Genomic DNA, 19879 nt, shown 5'->3' with positions numbered 1-19879 from the left:
GTTGCCTGAGCAGAACAGGGAAACAGGTCCTGAGGGGAATCCAAGGTAATGGTGGGGAGTAAAATCCAGAGCAAGGTGGTTGGTGGTGAGATGTGGAACAGTAGACAGGAGCCAGAGACAGAGCGGTACTGCAAGGAGAGGACAAAAAATGGTGTAAGCCAGGGAAACAAGCATAGCAGAGCAACAGGATCTTGAGAAAAGACAAAAGGCTAGAATAATAACTGACTGAGCAGAGATTACGATCTGGCAGAGTGGAAGTTGGCAGGAATGGGTATATGTAGAAGTCTTGATTTATGGATGAGTTGCAGCTGGTATGGATCTGCTCTGACTCCAGCACACCTTTCTCCAACCACACAATTAAACAGAGAGGGAGGGGGAGAGAGCGAGTACAGGGAAAGAGCTGTAGGTCAAGGAGACACCGGACGACCACCAGAGGGCGTAGCAGGAGCAGACATGACAGATGCATTCTACCCAATAATAATAATTACATTCATCATCATTATGATCATTATAATAATCAGAACACCACAACAGACTTATATGGCACTTTTCAAAGACCCAGAGACTCTAGAAGCAGAACAACTGATGATGTCACCTAGGCCCACAGATCTGTTAACAGAGCAGATTGAATAGAACATGATAGAAGACATCTGGTTACTATGAGGAAGAATAGATTACACCTGATACTGCAATTAGGAGGTATCAGGCAATGAGACTAATGTTGTATTACATGCTAGTACATAACACATATGGAAACAGTAATGCAAAACAAAACGTTTTACAAAGAGATTCATATGCAGAACAAATCATCAAATGCAGTACAATCACATGGAACAAGCTATTATCAAGCTGCAAAAAGGAAGCAAGCCTAAATATCCTTTAATGACTGATAATTACTTTTTTTATTGTTTTTTCTTAACAAGCTAAAGCTATTTTACCTTGATAAGACGATTAAAGTAAAATAATAAAAGTAATATAATGTAGATAATCTGATAGAAAAGAAAACAAATACTATTTGATCTGAATTCACTTGTCCATTGTCTGCTGTCTTTTGTTGCATCTCCCTCCCTGCAGTCTTAGAAACACAAAGGGAGACAACTTAAACACACTTTATAACTGGTGAATAACTAAACCTGATGTAAACAACAGTATTGTGCATTTTTATTTGCATCTAAGGACACTATGCCTCTTTTTCTGTGCCAAGCGTCTTTGGTATGAATCAAGGACACATTTTTTATGCTCAACTTCAAACCAAGGATTTTAATCTGTCATCATGAAATTAGTCATCAATATATTTGATGGGTAACCTTATTGATCAGTATTAAAACCGTGATACAATTGATAATTGTATTGTCTAAGGCAGTGGTTTGCAAACTTTTTATAGTCCTGTACCCCTTCAAACATTCAACCTCCAGCTGCGTACCCCCTCTAACATCAGGGTCAGTGCACTCTCAAATGTTGTTTTTTGCCATCATTGTAAGCCTGCCACACACACACTATACGATAATTTTATTAAACATAAGAAGGAGTGTGAGATTGTCACAACCTGGCTCGTGGGAAGTGACAAAGAGCTCTTATTAGGACCAGGGCACAAATAATATAATTGCTTTTTATATAACCATCTTACATATAAAACTTTATTTGTTCATCGAAAATTGTGAATAACTCACCACAGGTTAATGAGAAGGGTGTGCTTGAAAGGATGCACATAACTCTGCAATGTTGGGTTGTATTGGATAGAGTCTCAGTATTAAGTCATTTTCCACTCTCTCTCTGCATGCATTTCGTTTTCATGCTAGTGAGGGCTCAGAATCCACTCTCACATAGGTACGTGGTTGCAAAGGGGATCAGTGTCTTAACAGCTCGATTTGCCAAGGCAGGATACACTGAGCGCAGCCCTATCCAGAAATCTGGCAGTGGCTTTCGATGAGGCTCTCTTGTTCAGATATTGTGGTCCATGTGGTCCCGTGTGGCTCAGTTGGTAGAGCATGGTGTTTGCAATGCCAGGGTTGTGGGTTCGATTCCTACGGGGGACCAGTATGGGAAAAAAATGTATGAAATGTATGCATTCACTACTGTAAGTCGCTCTGGATAAGAGCGTCTGCTAAATGACTAAAATGTAAATGTGATATTGGTAAGTGTACTGGAGGCAGGGCATGAAAGGGATAATGAATCCAGTTGTTTGTGTCATCTGTTTTGGGAAAGTAATTGTGCACCCAACTCACTCAGGTGCTTCGCTATATCACGTTTGACATTGTCTGTAAGCTTGAGTTCATTTGCACACAAAAAATCATACAATGATGGAAAAAACTGTGTGTTGTCCTTGTTAATGCAGACAGAAGAGCTCCAACTTCTTAATCATAGCCTCAATTTTGTCCCGCACATTGAATATAGTTGTGGAAAGTCACTGTAATCCTAGAATCAGATAATTCAGGTGAGAAAAAACATCACCCAGATAGGCCAGTCGTGTGAGAAACTCGTCATCATGCAAGCGGTCAGACAAGTGAAAATTATGGTCAGTAAAGAAAACTTTAAGCTCGTCTCTCAATTAAAAAAAAAACATGTCAATACTTTGCCCCTTGATAACCAGCACACTTCTGTATGTTGTAAAAGCGGTACATGGTCGCTGCCCATATCATTGCATAGTGCAGAAAATACACGAGAGTTCAGGGGCCTTGCTTTAACAAAGTTAACCATTTTCACTGTAGTGTCCAAAACGTCTTTCAAGCTGTCAGGCATTCCCTTGGCAGCAAGAGCCTCTCGGTGGATGCTGCAGTGTACCCAAGTGACATCGGAGCAACGCACGCACGTTACCACTCCACTATGTCTCCCTGTCATGGATTTTGCACCATCAGTACAGACACCAACATGAGCAGCAGCTATATTTGGCTACATACGGACCGTTAGTGGAATTCCCGCGAGAGAGTAATGGTTAATGTGATTGGATGTTAATTATTTGACTAGGATACCTGTATTTGACATTGTGTTGTTATTTCGCTGAACACTAGATGGTTTAATTTTATTTTTGGCAGTGAAATGAGGCTACTCAGGAGTGAAAAAAACCTCACCCGAACCCTTTGGAAAATGTAAATGGACTGTTTGAAAATGTGAAGACAATTTATATTTTTATATATATATATAAAAAAAAAAATGTGAATCACATTTTTATTTGGCTTACCCCCGACGGCATTGTGTGTACCCCAGTTTGGGAATACCTGGTCTAAGGTACTGTACCGCTCAGCTCATAATGACTGCTGAAGGCCACTAGATGGCAGTGCCTTGTCATTATTCCAACCTTCATCAAACACTAGATTACAAATCTTTACCAATTCAGCCATGCATCATAAACTGACCTTGAATGGGCTATTTCAGGTAATAAGCTATTTGTTACGTCAGCATAGGAGGGCTACAAACATCCCATAATGCTGATAATTTGATGGGAAATGGCATCATCAGAAATGCAAAACACAGGCATCTAGGATACATTGAACACATCCCAAATGGCACTCTATTCCATATATAGTGCCCCTCTTACAGTGCTCTGGTCTAAAGGAGAGCACTATTTAAAGTGAATAGGGTGCTATTTGGGACCTACACATTCTCTGTTATGGACACTCATACATCTCACAGTGGCCATTAAAGGTTTTTTTTCATCATTGAAAGCCCTACAACTGCAGTTATTGCCTCCAATCACAGCATGCCATGTCATAAGTCAAGAAGTATGGCTATTCGTAATATTTATTGATTTTCCCTGACTTAACCCTGACTGTAAATCAATCCCTGACATGAATATGGAGGTATTAAAGCACTGCCGCTGCTAAATCGTGGCCGCCACTGCAACAAAAAAACAAATCACCAAAATATAAAAACTAGACGGTCAGGGAGAATCCAAATGATAAACAATGACATGGGGACCACATTCATTTTGTTATGTTTGAGTCACTCAGATAGCATAAGCCATGGCTAGTTGTGTTGAATTACAGGAAATTAGCTTTGAAACTTACATTTTTCTCTTAGACCCATGACCAAATGTGTAGAATTGCAGAAGATCTGCTTTACAACTGTAAATGTTTTTTCCACCCCATGGCGACGTGTAGAATTGGAGGAAATTAGCTTTCAAACAGCAACATTTTGTCTCCGTGGCCAAGAGGGCCTCTGAAACCTCTCCCCCACCTAACTTTGTCACTGCTGAAAAAAATCCTAGGGGAAACACTGCTCTGGCAGTCTAAGCTTTCATGTGTGCTGTTCCATTGAATTGAACACCAATGAGGACCCAAAACAATGCCCAGTATAACCTTACACCCTGGCAAGATCTTTTGTCACTTCATATCTATCTTCCAGCCCTGGCTGACTGAGTGAGGTACAGTAATGAAAATCTACAGTACGAGACATTGAGGCTGTGTATGTACAGTGAGACGGTAGTAAGTCATGCTGGGGAGACTGTCTAGTACCATAATTAGAAAGTGAAATGGGGAGGAAAGATCCCTTAATGATTTAACCCATCTGTCACTGAGAGAGAGAGGAGAGAGAAAGAGAAAGAGAAAGAGAAAGAGAAAGAGAAAGAGAGAGAGAGAGACTGCTCCCTCTTGCTCACCTCCGCCTGCCTCCCCTTTCCTGCCTCCACCCAACCCCCCCTGCCTGCCTCAGTGACTCCTTCTGCCTCCCCCAGCCTCTCTTCTACTACAGCTCCTAATTGGTTGAATGGTGGCTGCTTGTCCCTACATCCCTGGGTTCTATACAGTATGATCCATGTCGCATGCCAGTGTGAGGTAAGAATGTCAGAATAGATGCATTTGTCCAAATCTCTCCAGGGGATATCTTGGGTGATAGGAAGGATGAAGCCGGACTTTCATAGCCCAGAGCATGACATTTTTATTCTTCCATTTGGGGGCTCCCGAGTGGAGCAGCAGTCTAAGACACTGCATCTCAGTGCTAGAGTGCAAGAGTTATTGGTTCTACAGGCTGTATCACATCCGGCCTTGATTGGGAGTCCCATAGGGCGGCACACAATTGGCCCAGCGTCGTCCGGGTTTGGAAAGCCCTCATTGTAAATTAGAATTTGTTCTTAGCTGATTTGCCTAGTTTAATAAAAAGGTAAAAATGACCCTTTTTAACCCCTTCAACAAACATTTTAGGTGGTGATGTGATTGATGCCGTCTAGTTGAATTTAAGAGAGATTTGCACTCTGACAGGGTAAGAGGCTGAAAAGTGTGAAACAGGGAGAGAAATTGAGTGTGACAATTGAAGTGCTTCCAAACAGTACATCACCAACCCTAATTCGACTCCCCGAGTTTGAGTTGTAACGGATATATTCCTCATTAAAAGGTTTGTTATCTCATTTTGCCAAGACAAGCCGCTGGCACCCTGAATGGAGCCAAAATAAGCCAAATACATTTCCTGCCGTGGATTATTTAGCCTTCACTCAATCATTCAAATAAGAAGAATGTCTCCCCACAGTGAATAATGTATGACTGAAGTGGTCTGCAGGGCCAATTTAGCTGGGCCGGCCAGCTGATACAAAACCACTTACTGGCCCATTTGATGCATACATCTTTGGAGTCCGGGGACTGATGAGGATTGGAAAACAAGACTTAACCAGATCCATTACTCCACCAGTGTCATGGCAACATATTGGGCACCCTAAAATAGGGAGCCATCTAATCTAGCTCCCTTGGCTCAGACTGTGTTGTTCTTTACCCGCCAAATGAGCTGATGGATTCACAAATGAAGAGAGAGCGAAGGGCTCAAGAAGGGAGACACTGTCTGAGCAGTGCAGTCTGGGAGGACGACAGAGGGGTGTGATTGAATGACTAGAGAACCCCAAAGTGCTGGAGGTTCAGCTACTAACTCCTCTAAGGTCACAGACAGTGATTCGGCTGAACATCAGATGGATTTATGATCCTTTGCGGCCCACTTATTCTCACAAGTCAGTCACCACACTGGACACAGGTGTAGGGGTCCTCTTAACGACAGATAGTGAGAGAGGACGAACAACTCCGACCTTCAGAGATCTAGGTGACATCCATCCCTCTGTGACAGAACAGTCACATTCATCCCTTCCATATCAGCTCATTCTTTGTCCCCAATGCTCTAGGCGACCAGTTCTGATAGCCTTTAGCCGTACCCTCATCCTACTCCTCTTCTGTTCCTCGGGTGATGTGGAGGTAAACCCAGGCCCTGCGTGTCCCCAGGCACCCTCATTTGTTGACTTCTGTGATCGAAAAAGCCTTGGTTTCATGCATGTCAACATCAGAAGCCTCCTCCCTAAGTTTGTTTTACTCACTGCTTAGGCACACTCCGCCAACCCTGATGTCCTTGCCGTGTCTGAATCCTGGCTTAGGATGGCCACCAAAAATGCAGAGATTTCTATACCCAATTGCAACTTTTTCCGTCAAGATAGAACTGCCAAAGGGGGAGGAGTTGCAATCTACTGCAGAGATAGAACTTTGCAGGCTGTCATACTTTCCAGGTCTATACCCAAACAGTTCGAACTTCTAATAAAAAAAATTAATCTCTCCAGAAATAAGTTTCTCACTGTTGCCGCCTGCTATCGACCCCCCATTTGTGAATTGATCGCCCCCCATCTAGCCTCAGAGTTTGTTCTGTTAGGTGACCTAAACTGGGATATGCTTAACACCCCGGCAGTCCTACAATCTAAGCTAGATGCCCTCAATCTCACACAAATCATCAAGGAACCCACCAGGTACAAACCTAAATCCGTAAACATGGGCACCCTCATAGACATTATCCTGACCAACTTGCCCTCCAAATACACCTCCGCTGTTTTCAATCAGGATCTCAGCGATCACTGCCTCATTGCCTGTATCCGCTATGGGTCCGCGGTCAAACGACCACCCCTCATCACTGTCAAATGCTCCCTAAAACACTTCTCCGAGCAGGCCTTTCTAAATGGACCTGGCCCGGGTATCCTGGAAGGATATTGACCTCATCCCGTCAGTCGAGGATGCCTGGTCATTCTTTAAAAGTAATTTCCTCACCATCTTAGATAAGCATGCCCCGTTCAAATAATGCAGAACTAATAACAGATATAGCCCTTGGTTCACTCCAGACCTGACTGCCCTTGACCAGCACAAAAACATCCTGTGGCGGACTACAATAGCATTGAATAGTCCCCGCGATATGCAACTGTTCAGGGAAGTCAGGAACCAATATACGCAGTCAGTCAGGAAAGCAAAGGCTAGCTTTTTCAAGCAGAAATTCGCATCCTGTAGCTCTAACTCCAAAAAGTTTTGGGACACTGTAAAGTCCATGGAGAACAAGAGCACCTCCTCCCAGCTGCCCACTGCACTGAGGCTAGGTAACACGGTCACCACCGATAAATCCATGATAATCTAAAATTTCATTAAGCATTTCTCAACGGCTGGCCATGCCTTCCTCCTGGCTACTCCAACCCCGGCCAACAGCTCCACCCAAGGCTTTCGACTCTGTCAATCACTGTATTCTTATCGGCAGACTCAATAGCCTTGGTTTTTCTTATGACTGCCTCGCCTGGTTCACCAACTACTTTGCAGACAGAGTTCAGTGTGTCAAATCGGAGGGCATGTTGTCCGGACCTCTGGCAGTCTCTATGAGGGTACCACAGGGTTAAATTCTCGGGCCGACTCTTTTCTCTGTATATATCAATGATGTGGCTCTTGCTGCGGGCGATTCCCTGATCCACCTCTACGCAGACGACACCATTCTGTATACTTCTGGCCCTTCCTTGGACACTGTGCTAACTAACCTCCAAACGAACTTCAATGCCATACAACACTCCTTCCGTGGCCTCCAACTGCTCTTAAACGCTAGTAAAACCAGATACATGCTTTTCAACCATTCGCTGTCCGCACCCGCCCGACTAGCGTCACCACCCTGGACGATTCCGACCTAGAATATGTGGACAACTATAAATACCTAGGTGTCTGGTTAGACTGTAAACTCTCCTTCCAGACTCATATTAAACATCTCCAATCCAAAATCAAATCTAGAAATCGGCTTTCTATTTCGAAACAAAGCCTCCTTCACTCACGCCGCCAAACTTACCCTAGTAAAACTGACTATCCTACCGATCCTCGACTTCGGCGATGTCATCTACAAAATAGCTTCCAATACTCTACTCAGCAAACTGGATGCAGTCTATCACAGTGCCATCCGTTTTGTTACCAAATCACCTTATACCACCCACCACTGCAACCTGTATGCTCTAGTCGGCTGGCCCTCGCTACATATTCATCGCCAGACCCACTGGCTCCAGGTCATCTATAAGTTTATGCTAGGTAAAGCTCCGCCTTATCTCAGTTCACTGGTCACGATAACAACACCCACCCGTAGCACATGTTCCAGCAGGTATATCTCACTGATCATCCCCAAAGCCAACACCTCATTTGGCCGCCTTTCCTTCCAGTTCTCTGCTGCCAGTGACTGGAACGAATTGCAAAAATCGCTGAAGTTGGAGACTTTTATTTCCCTCACCAACTTTAAACATCAGCTATCTGAGCTGCTAACCGATCGCTGCAGCTGTACATAGTCTATCTGTAAATTGCCCTCCCAATCTACCTACCTCATTCCCATACTGTTTTTATCTTATTTACTTTTCTGCTCTTTTGCACACCAGTATCTCTACTTGCACATCATCATATGCTCGTTTATCACTCCAGTGTTAATCTGCTAAATTGGTATTATTCGCTCCTATGGCCTATTTATTGCCTACCTCCTCATGCATTTTGCACACACTGTATATAGACTTTCTTTTTTTCTACTGTGTCATTGACTTGTTTATTGTGTTATTGGCTTGTTTATTGTTTACTCCATGTGTAACTCTGTGTTGTTGTCTGTGTCACACTGCATTGCTTTATCTTGGCCAGGTCGCAGTTGTAAATGAGAACTTGTTCTCAACTAGACTACCTGGTTAAATAAAGGTGAAATAAATGTTTAAAAAAAATATCCATCTTCTGTCTCGTTTCTGTCTGGCGCTGTCACATTGTGTACAGACTACTCAGAGTATTGATTAGTGATATACCTACTGTAGCCTGAATACCCATCCACATCGCTCCAGCCAAAAGCCACACCAACTAGTGTTTCTTCTCCACGTTGAGTCTGCATTTGCTTTCCTCTCCAACTCTTTTAGAATGCGAACACGTTCTGACCGTTCTGATTTGAAACAAGCTATACAAAACATACCGATGTTATGAGGGAGAGCGTTGCGCAAGACATAAATACTTTACACTTCAATACGTTGTAAGGAGAGCATAGACAAGTGGTCTCTCCTTCCTTTCCCCTCTCTCTCTTATTGCTCTCTGAGTTCTGTTCATTACTCATAAGGCTTTTTAACACCCATCTGTCCCTCTGTTTTATGTCCATATCCCAGGGCCAAGGCTACAGTCAGACTAATAGAACCAGCCAGGTTAGCTCTCTCTCTCTCTCTCCCTCTCTCTGCTGTTCTAGTTTATCCTCTTAGGAATGACTGTAGTCTAAGAAAACAAACAGAAATTATATTTTTAAAGAGCTCTTGAGAGAGGAGAGGTATTAGATATCGATCCCTCCTCAAATCTTCTTAGGTGCGTAGACATACAGCATATTGCAGTGAGAAAGAACATTGCCAAGTCTGTCAATATGTTTAGCCAGCAGCATACCACCCTGCATCCCACTGCTGGCTTCCCAGGGTCGGTCCACTGGATGGGAGACCAGATGCTGCTGGAAGAACTGTTGGAGGTCCAGTAGGGGGCACTCTTCCCTCTGGTCTAAGGAGATCCCAGGGCAGTTAAGGAGACATTGGCCTGCGTAGCGTGCAGTCTTTTGGGTGGGACGGTTATCGTAAGAGTAGGTGTGCTAATCTCGGTGTCATGGCAGGATGTCCAATCTGGCCCTCATACCATCATGTCCACCACCTAATCATCCACAGCTTCCAGTTGAATCATTCATCCCCGCTCCTCCCCCCTGCAACTCTTTCCCAGCTTGTTGCTGTAAAAGATCATTTGTTCTCAGTCAAACTTACCTGTCAAAATAATGGTAAAAATGTAATACATGGATTCTAGGAATCCATCCTGTTTAAATATGCTTTGGCGCTATGCCAGGATTTGTCCGATCGGGGTAAAGGTTGCTGTGCTCTGAGGTGATGTTTTGTAGATGGTGGATGCCATCATGCCAGTCCCTGGGGGAACAGCTAGAGTCACACCTAATATCCTTATTCCTTTCGATCTTCATTATATAGTGCTGGTACTGAAGAGACTGGCTATGTTGGACAGGCTTGAATTATTAATAAATTGATAGGCAGAAATTATAAAAAAGGATTGCAAAATTGTCTCGAGTGACCAGACACTGTCATTCTGTTTGTTTCACACAGACTCTGCACTTCAAATGTTTCCCTATTTTTTGCAGTGTGAGTTGAGATGTGGAACGATGGTAGTCTAGCACTGCGACACTGAAATGAAGGAGATTCGACTCATTATTGTTACACTTAGCATTTCTTTGAAACATCAAAAGTGCCAAGTAACGAGCATCTCTTTTGGATAAACCGCTGAGCCACACACACACTGATTAAGCTATGTAATTTTAGACAACTTTTCAGTTGAACACTATAGTTTTCCCCAAGAATAGGATCTTTCTTTTGAATGTACGATTAAGATTTTAAGATTTCAAACTGCTGACATGTGGTGGAGAAAGATTGTGTTAAAAAAATCAGCTATGGTGAAATTATATTTTAATGAAGAGATTAATACTAACATCTAATCCTAAAAAGCATTGCCTCATTGGCGTTATATGAGTATTTGCAGCTTCATAGCCCTCCTAAGGCTCTTCCAAAAGAAATATACTCCATTCCTTCAAGTTTAATATGGAATCTGACTCTTCTTCAACTTCCAGCACTAATGCTCCATCCAGCCGCCACCCTATCCAGGGCTCTGGTCAAAAGTAGTGCACTTTATAGGGAAAGGGTGCCATTTGGGACCTAGAAATAATGTGTTGGCTTATCAGACAGTCATTGTATGTGACTGCTCCATCTCATTAGTTCAGGTCTGGATGGTAGGCCTGGAGGCTCCAGAGCTGATTTTGGAATAACAGTGACTTCACTGCATGGGCAGCCACCGACCAGCCAGGAGACAGGAGAGGGCCTCGTTAGAGGAAACTTTTCAAACGCAATCAAGGTTTGAAAAATGAGGGACCCAAAAGTTTTAGGGTGGGGAACTTTTGCCCCTTTGGAGCGCTGCATGGAATGATAATAATGATTATGCAGAGAATCAGATAGAACCTAAAGCTTGGTGCTTGGCTAGCTGATTCATGAGAAAAATGGCAGAGGTACAGATGTATGAAGTGTCTGAAAACAATACACTCTCGCTGCTGTTCTGAAATCTTCATTTCTGTCCACTTTGTTTCCATTCTATGCCTCGTTTCAATGTTTGCCCTGGCAGTGTCATAGAGTATACTAATAAAGCGTTTCAGCCGCTGACTGCTCAGAGATAAAGAGGATTCATCTGCTATGGTACGTTGTCTAAATGTCCCTAGCGGGAAGGGATAGGTCACAGTAGAGACCCCGAGCGTCAGTGCTGTGTCATCCCTGTATTTGGCAGCATATCTGCCCTGAGCGTCCCTTCCTCTGTTGTACAAAGTGCAGAGGTCTCCTCCTGTCTTAGAAATTGGGGATAAACTATTGTGAAAGTTAATTAGGCAAATGGCAATGAGTTATTGAAGCACAAGGCCAACAAGTTGAGCTGTGCTTGCTCTATAACATGGATGACTATTTACCCATGCCTGAAACCTCACACTTAAATACATAAAGATATGAACATGCATATTTTTCACCACTTACATCTCATATACAAGCTCATTCATATTTCATACATTTTCTGTTCTATTAAGGAATACATACCCACATGCACACAGTTATAGACATCTGGAGAGTGGGAGGAGACATTGAGGGCTGTGCTGTGGTATTCCAAACACTTAGAGAGGGTGTAGTGTTTACAGCAACACCTGGAGCCAGTGACGGGTGTAACAGGGCACACCAGCACAGACAGAACTGCTGCGGTAATTGCGCTCACACTACATTAAACATTGTCAGACCATCTAACTGAATCCTAGACCGCATAAAACACACACACACACACACACACTATTTCAAGCAATGGTGCCTAGAGAGAAAAAAAAACAGACATGCAGTAGAAGGATACATCGTTCTCTTGAGCATGGCGTTTAGCTAATTAAAAAGCAACAGGCATCAAAGATCCACATTGCGTTTCAGATGTGTGTATTAAATCTCCCCTGCATTTTATACCAGGGTTATGATATTGAGGCTGTCCGATAAGAGCCAGGGTAATGGTTTGCATATGGACTGCTTCCTGTTTTGCCCCCCCCTCCGCACCACTGCGCCTCCCCCGATTTCCTTCTTCAACAGTAATGGCTACCAAATGGTACCCCTGACACCCCCTCGTACTAAATAGTAAAGGAGCAAATGTGCCAATGGGTTTTCTGATGCTGTTGCAGATGTCTGTCTGGCTCTGACCTTCAGGGCTAGCTAAGCCAGTCATTTATGTTGGTTTCCTGAAGTCAGACGTAGCTCAAGGAAAGTGAATTGCATGCCTTTGTTTTATAAATGTGCAGAGCAGAGTAAATTATGTGTTGATACATTAGAATCAGATTGACGCTATAAACACACCTTGTCTGGAAATGTAAGCTCATGGATGGATTCTGCATTTAACCAGAACTCTTTGCCTAACCAGCCCATAATAGAGAAAATCAATGAAATTATTAGAATGACATGGCATACTTCCTCTGTATACTTTCTTTGTAAACACACACCATTTTTTCACATGCATTATAGTTTTTGGCTGAAAGGAAATTAAAAGCATTTGCAGCCTGTGATCAGGGGCTTTAATTTGTCATGAGGAAATTGCAGGTCAGTTGGAAAACCCGCCAAATGGCAGTCAATGTCACCAGCAGCCAGGGCTCTGTGACCTTGGCATGCCAAATCTGTGCTACGTCCCAAATGGCACCCTATCCTCTATATAGTGCACTCCTTTAGACCAGAGCCCTATGGATGGGTCCTGGTCAAAAGTAGTGCACTAAATTGGGAATAGGGCGCAATTTGGGACGCGACCCAGACCTGGGCCTAGCTGTGGAGGGCGGAAGCTCCAGGCCTCAGACACAATGGTGGCCCAGCCCAGCCCAGCCAGTCCCCCTGTTAGCTGGATGACAGATGGTGCTAGGCCGTCCCTGGGTCCTGGAATGCATATCCGGTCCAGCCAGACAGGACCCCACGGCAGCCCTAAAACAGGCCCCGGAGGAAAGGGGGGAATAGGGGGGTTGTGATGGAGGGGTTAGTAGGGTTGGGGGTCCAAGGTCCTGGGGGGGGAAGTTGGGGGCTCTATCGCCTGTGCTGAACTTGATGGATGTACTCTCCTTCCTCCCCCACCCTGGTTTGAGGTATAGAGTGGATGGAGGTGGATTGAGGTGGATGGTGGAACGGGAATGTCAAGGTATTGTCAGAATGAGTGAGCGTGTCAACTAGTGATGTGCAGATTCGTTCTTTTTTTAACAACTTTTTTTTACCGACTCCAGAGTCATAATTGGTTTTTCTGAGTTCATTAGTGATTTGTTTTTAGTGGTTCGACCTGCTGGCCGCATTGAGTCCTACAGCAGGATTGATGCATGTTTCTCCGGCTCAGCGGCTCCAGAGACGTGCTCCGACCAGCAACTCTCTCGTATATGTGCACAGTAAAATAGATCATACTGCCAGGCAGCATAGAGAAGAAAAATAGATGTTTAGAACTAAATTGATTGCATGGTGCAGGAATGACTGCAATGAAATTGTTATTGAATGTTATGATGAGCTCTATAGAACTGAAACATACACAGCCTCTGCTCAACAAACTCAAACTCGTGAACGAATTGTTTGGGGGGCTGCAGTTCGCGAACGATATGGTGCTTATATCACCAAGCAATGCATTTCGCCAAGAATCGTTGACTATCTAGTCCGGTTGCGGCCACAACTGCCCAGAGCAGGTTGATGGTTATTGTCATGATCTAGGCTGCATCACATCCGGCCGTGATTGGGAGTCCCATAGGGCGGCGCACAATTGGCCCAGCGTCATCCGGGTTTGGCCGGGGTAGGCCGTCATTGTAAATAAGAATTTGTTCTTGACTGACTTGCCTAGTTAAAAGGAAGGTTAAATTATAAAATACAACAAAATATAAAATAATCTTGCTCTGGAGGCAAAACTGAGTTATTTCTGCTAGATGGGCCAGCTGCAAAGTCAAAATTGGCTATATTGTAACAATTCATTTAAAAAAAAAATGCTATTTGGCCTTAATTTAAGGTTAGGATTAGGCATTAGGGTTAACAGTGTGGTTAAGGTTAGGGTGAGCTCTAAAATCTGTTTTTATGACTGTGGCTGTTCCAGCTATTGACCACTGCAGAGATGCCTCAAGCGCAAGATTCATGACAATAAATTCCAACCTGCACAACTTGACCTCGTTTCAAATGTATCAAGAAATTATCTTATCTGTATGCCAAGCAATCAACAAATGTACATTGTTTAAAGCACACGTCTCAGTCACAAATTATAGCACCAATAAAGCCCTCCATGGTGAACGAGAGGCTTGTAGATTCATGACTCTTTCGAGTTTTCAGTTCATCGTTCACCGGTAGGGGATCGTGCATGCTCTGGGCATTACTGAATCACATTGTCGTCAGGGCACCATTGTAAATGAGACACCGGTCTCAATTGGGTTCCCCTGAATAAATATAAGTTAATAAAAAATTCACGAAGTGAGTCGAAAGATTTGTTCTTTTGATTGAACGAGTCGAAATGATCTGGGTCAGTAAAAAGAGCCGAACTTCCCATCACTAGTGTCGACTCCCGACAAGGCACTTTATCACATGCATGGACCCCATGGACCTGCTCACATTGCCTGGTCCCTGAGATGTTATAACTATCATAGCAAACAAGGGTTGGGACTACGTTTCCACTTCTCATTGTAAGGACACAGGGTAGGGCATGACTTGTAAGGATGTCAGCAAGGGCATATTGGGCTGTGTGGGTGGGCTTGAAGCTCAGTGGAAGCGGTGCAGACAGATTGATGTTGTTATTCTGTCACACCTCAGTGTCTCACACCTTGGTAACACAGTGTAATCTTTATGTATCACTTTCACATTGCTGCTCATGCCATAAGACTGCTACTGGCAATGTATTCTTCACATGTATGATTGTGCACATGTATTCAACTCATTGTTGTGTACATACACATTGCATGTAGTTGAGGGCTTTGGGGGTAGACTCATTTCTACATTCCATTCACGTTGACGGTTGGAGGCAGGTCACGCAGTCCCTCACATGGCTGACACTTTGTTTGGATTGGCCTCAGGAGGGGAGGGGGCTTCCTGATTGGTCTTTGACCCTTTCCTGTCAGTTCAGGTGAAGGCAATAATTGGACACTCAGGAAAAATAAACACGATCCAGATTAAAGACCCAGACAAGACGCGCCCGATGGAGGAAAGCGAGAAAGAAAACGCAGTCCATCATTAGTAGATGATTTCTACTGTTGACACACATGCAAAGGTCACAGCTCCGATTAGCCCCTGGCTAAACCTAAATATCAGATCATAGATATTATTGGTAGATTGATAATGGTCTGTCTGTATGACAGGAAGCAATGGATGTGAGGATTAGCTTGAGATGTGCTGGTGAATAAACAATGTTGACTGCTTTGTCTTCCTTAATGCCATTCCATTGACATGAAGTGCAAGGTTGATGTATGCTTTCACCTTTTGTTTTGACCCTATGGCACTGAGTGGATGGGGGAGGAGTATAAACTAGCCCAGGGTTTACCAAACTCTATCCTGGAGCCTATAATCTCCACCATGGTTTGCAGCCATTTCCATAAACTAGCTTGTGAAGGCCGTCTCCGGTATGTACAATAGTTGCTAAAAGTTATTTCATTGTATAATTTGGACCAACTAATTTCAATGTTCTCTCTACCATCCAAACCCTCCAGAAATACTCAAAATAAATGAATACCGGATTTAGCAACATGACTCAGCCAGTAGTTAAAACCACAGGACTATTCTAGAAGGATGATTAACTTCCCATCACATTCTTCTGAGCAGACCAGACAATCTTTTGAAATAGTGCAATTTCCATCGCACACCCTATAATTTCAACACACAAAACCAAAACACTGGAAACCTTTTTCTTCAAGGATAAGTAGTGTGCTTTAAATTCCATCAGTCTGAGTCTCTACTGTGACAGAAAAAACTATGGCACTTAAATATACACAATGCAAAAATATGATCCTAAACATGACCCTGAAGAAATACACAATGCATTCGCTTAATATATTTGGACAAGGCTCTGATGAAGTCAGTGGTGGTACAGTATGGTTGCATCCCAAATGGTACCCTATTCCCAATATAGTGCACTACTTTTGACCAGGGCTCTATACAGGGAATAAGTTGCCATTTGGGACGCAAGCAGTGTCTCCTCTCATCTGGCCAATGCCATATCACCGTCCTCAGTATGAATATTTAAAACAGTGATTTAGATGCAAATGAGGTGTGCAATGCATTACCTGGCAACTTTCCTTCTTTTTCCACCGTGAAGCTGCCTCCTTGCACCCCATTGCACCAACATCGCACAGTTACAAAACAATGTTTTTGTCAGCTACTCCCTCTCTTAATGAGAGAATGAAATGTGATTGGTTAAGGTCTGTCTGTAGCCGTCTCTGATGATTGAGTTTGGGCTAGATATTGACGTCTTTGCCAGCAGTATCAATTTGGCATGGGACAATAAAACGTTTATGTTGCATATGCACAGCTGACGTCATAATGCCAAGGCTGTCCCTTAAACACACAAATTATGTTTGACTGAGAAATATTTCTGATTTAGGCACAATAATCTTTGGCGAGTCATCACTTGCTTACGCATTCTGTGTTATTGTCCGTTATTGGCCTGCAGAGTGAAATGTCTCTGCTTACAGTAAGTGACCATTCAGACAGCATAAACACAATACTTCAACACTGCTTTTTTCTTGTCAGCCTAGTAAGACAAACTACTCTGTAACCAATGGGTAACTGGTGTCTATTTGAAGGGTAAGACTCTGATCTTTTCCAGTGGAATGAAGTGAAACATCATACTTGTAAACAACAAATAGTGCTGTTTGACACGTGCCTGGTTGGTCAGAAACTGAGTGGAGACTGAGGAGGTAGAGTGAGGAGCACTCCTCTCCTAGAGGAGGTCTGGTCTGGTGGTTTGTTGGCTGAGGTCTTGGCCTGGGTCTCTGTCTCTCTGTGAAATCACTCTGAGCTCCTCTGTGGCCTGTGGCCCCCGTCCCAGAAGCCTTGACTCTGGGCACCCACTGAGTATAAACAGCCTTCTCCTGGGTAGCTGACATCAGATCCGGGCCAGGGGTTGGGGCAAGAGGATAGGCTGATTGGACCAATGCATTCCACAACTCGCACAGACTGCTGCAGCAGTTGCCAAATCAGACGATCAGTGAGAGGAGCTTTGGGACTGTCTGTGAGGAACATTGAGCATGAATGGAAAAGGAAAGCCTGTTTGAGAACTTCTATTTTACTTCTAGCATTAGCAAATATCATACAGCCTGTCTACATTTTTGTCTGGTGATGGTTGTACAAGCTGAAATGGGCAGTAGGTGAATAAAGATTGATCTAACAACCGAACCCTCACATTTACACTCAGCTTTTACCTAGTCCCCCATACTCAGAGGAAAATGTATATGCAATCAGTAGGGATGTAACGATTCACCAACATGCATCAGTCCCAGATTAAAATGTTTAAGATTCAAATGCATAGGTCCGCAGACCCCAAACCGAACCAAATGCAGCATGCATTGGTCAGAAAATCGATTCAAACGTTACAAATCACAGATTCACTAAAATGTTTAGCTCATATTATTTATATCTTCCAGAGACACTGCTCATCTTTTGCGACAGCTGATGCGTCCTCTCCTTAATTAAGTGTCGAACTGCATGCAACTGTGTTTACAGTCATTGATCTACAAGTCATTTTGCATGCCGAACAACCCCAGGCAATATCAGTAGCCTGGTCAAAATGCGCACTGTACCTAGCATCACGCGCTGACCATCGCAAGGTTGGCGGCCTGTTCCTGATCTTGCACATCTGTGCGGCATCGTCAGCATTCAAATGCTAAAATAGCCTGCATGATATTATGCTTTATTAGTTGAGTGACAAACTATGCCATTTACTAGGCTATTGTTATCTATGCGCTGTTGAAAATTGTTTTACTGGAATAAAAGTAAGTTACCGGAGACAACTTACATCTGGCTATGCCTGCTAAACGGGGCTTACAATTTATTTTATTGTGATTGTTCAGGTTCAACCTCTATTTTTTATTGAACCTTTATTTAACTAGGCAAGTCAGTTAAGAACAAATTCTTATTTACAACGACGGCCTACCCCGGGCCAAACCCGGACGACGCTGTTCCAATTGTGCGATGCCCTACGGGACTCCCAATTACAGCCAGTTGTGATACAGCCTGGAATCGAACCAGGGTCTGTAGTGACGGCTCTAGCACTGAGATACAGTGCCTCGGACCGCTGTGTCACTCGGGAGCCCAAAACAGCAGCAATAGTTTTGGTAGTGTTGCTTTAAATAATCAGTGTAAATCGCCATTTTGTGATATACACAGGATAAAGTTGATAATTTCAAGACAAGGACAGCAATCACTTTTGCGAGGGCTCCCTGCATGGCCTAAGCGAGAAGAGAAGATCACTCTGTAAAAATGTCCAAACAGTCAAAACCATTCAATTTTTAGATATGGGGGGGGGGGTGAAATCCAAAGTTGTGCTATATATTCATTGGCTATGTCATAGCTAAATAGCTAATTTGTAAACAATAAATATTGATACATTACTAGCTCAAACTCAATCTGCAAAAATGACAAGTTATTAATTAGTGGGTGATGGTGATTTCAGAACTAAAGTGGGGGGACAAAAAAAAAAAAACATAGGTTACATTGCCCCCCATAATCTGATAGTTGTATAGGGGTGGTAGATGCCTAGTCTTCTTTATGGCTCAGATCAGGTGCCTACAGTACATAGTACATACACCATAGACATACAGTACCAGTCAAAAGTTTGGACACACCTACTCATTCAAGGGTTTTTCTTTTTGTGTACTATTTTCTACATTGTAAAACAATAGTGAAGACATCAATTCTATGAAATAACACATATTGAATCATGTAGTAACCAACAGTGTTAAACAAATCCAAATAATTTTTATATTTGCGATCCTTCAAAGTAGCCACCCTTTGCCTTGATGACATATTTGCACACTCTTGGCATTCTCTCAACCAGCTTCATGAGGTAGTCACCTGGAATGCATTTCAATTAACAGGTGTGCCTTGTTAAAGTTCATTTGTGGAATTTCTTTCCTTCTTAATGTGTTTGAGCCAATCAGTTGTGTTGTGACAAGGTAGGGGTGGTATATAGAAGATAGGGCTATTTGGTAAAAGACCAAGTCAATATTATGGCAAGAACAGCTGAAATAAGCAAACAGAAACGACAGTCCATCATTACTTTAAGCCATGAAGGTCAGTCAATGCGGAACATTTCAAGAACTTGACAGTCGCAAAAACCATCAAGCGCTATGATGAAACTGGCTCTCATGAGGACCGCCACAGGAAAGGAAGACCCAGAGTTACCTCTGCTGCAGAGGATATGTCCATTAGAGTTACCAGACTCAGAAATTGCAGCCCAAATAAATGCTTCTCAGAGTTCAAGTAACAGACACATCTCAACATCAACTGTTCAGAGGAGACTGAGCGAATCAGGCCTTCATGGTCGAATTGCTGCAAAGAAACCACTACTAAAGGACACCAATAAGAAGAAGAGACTTGCTTGGG

The sequence above is a fragment of the Salmo salar genome, chromosome ssa25, assembly GCF_905237065.1.
Source record: "Salmo salar chromosome ssa25, Ssal_v3.1, whole genome shotgun sequence".
Classification (NCBI taxonomy): domain Eukaryota; kingdom Metazoa; phylum Chordata; class Actinopteri; order Salmoniformes; family Salmonidae; genus Salmo; species Salmo salar.
The sequence above is the reverse complement of the archived record's forward strand: the minus strand, read 5'-3'. Positions refer to the sequence as shown.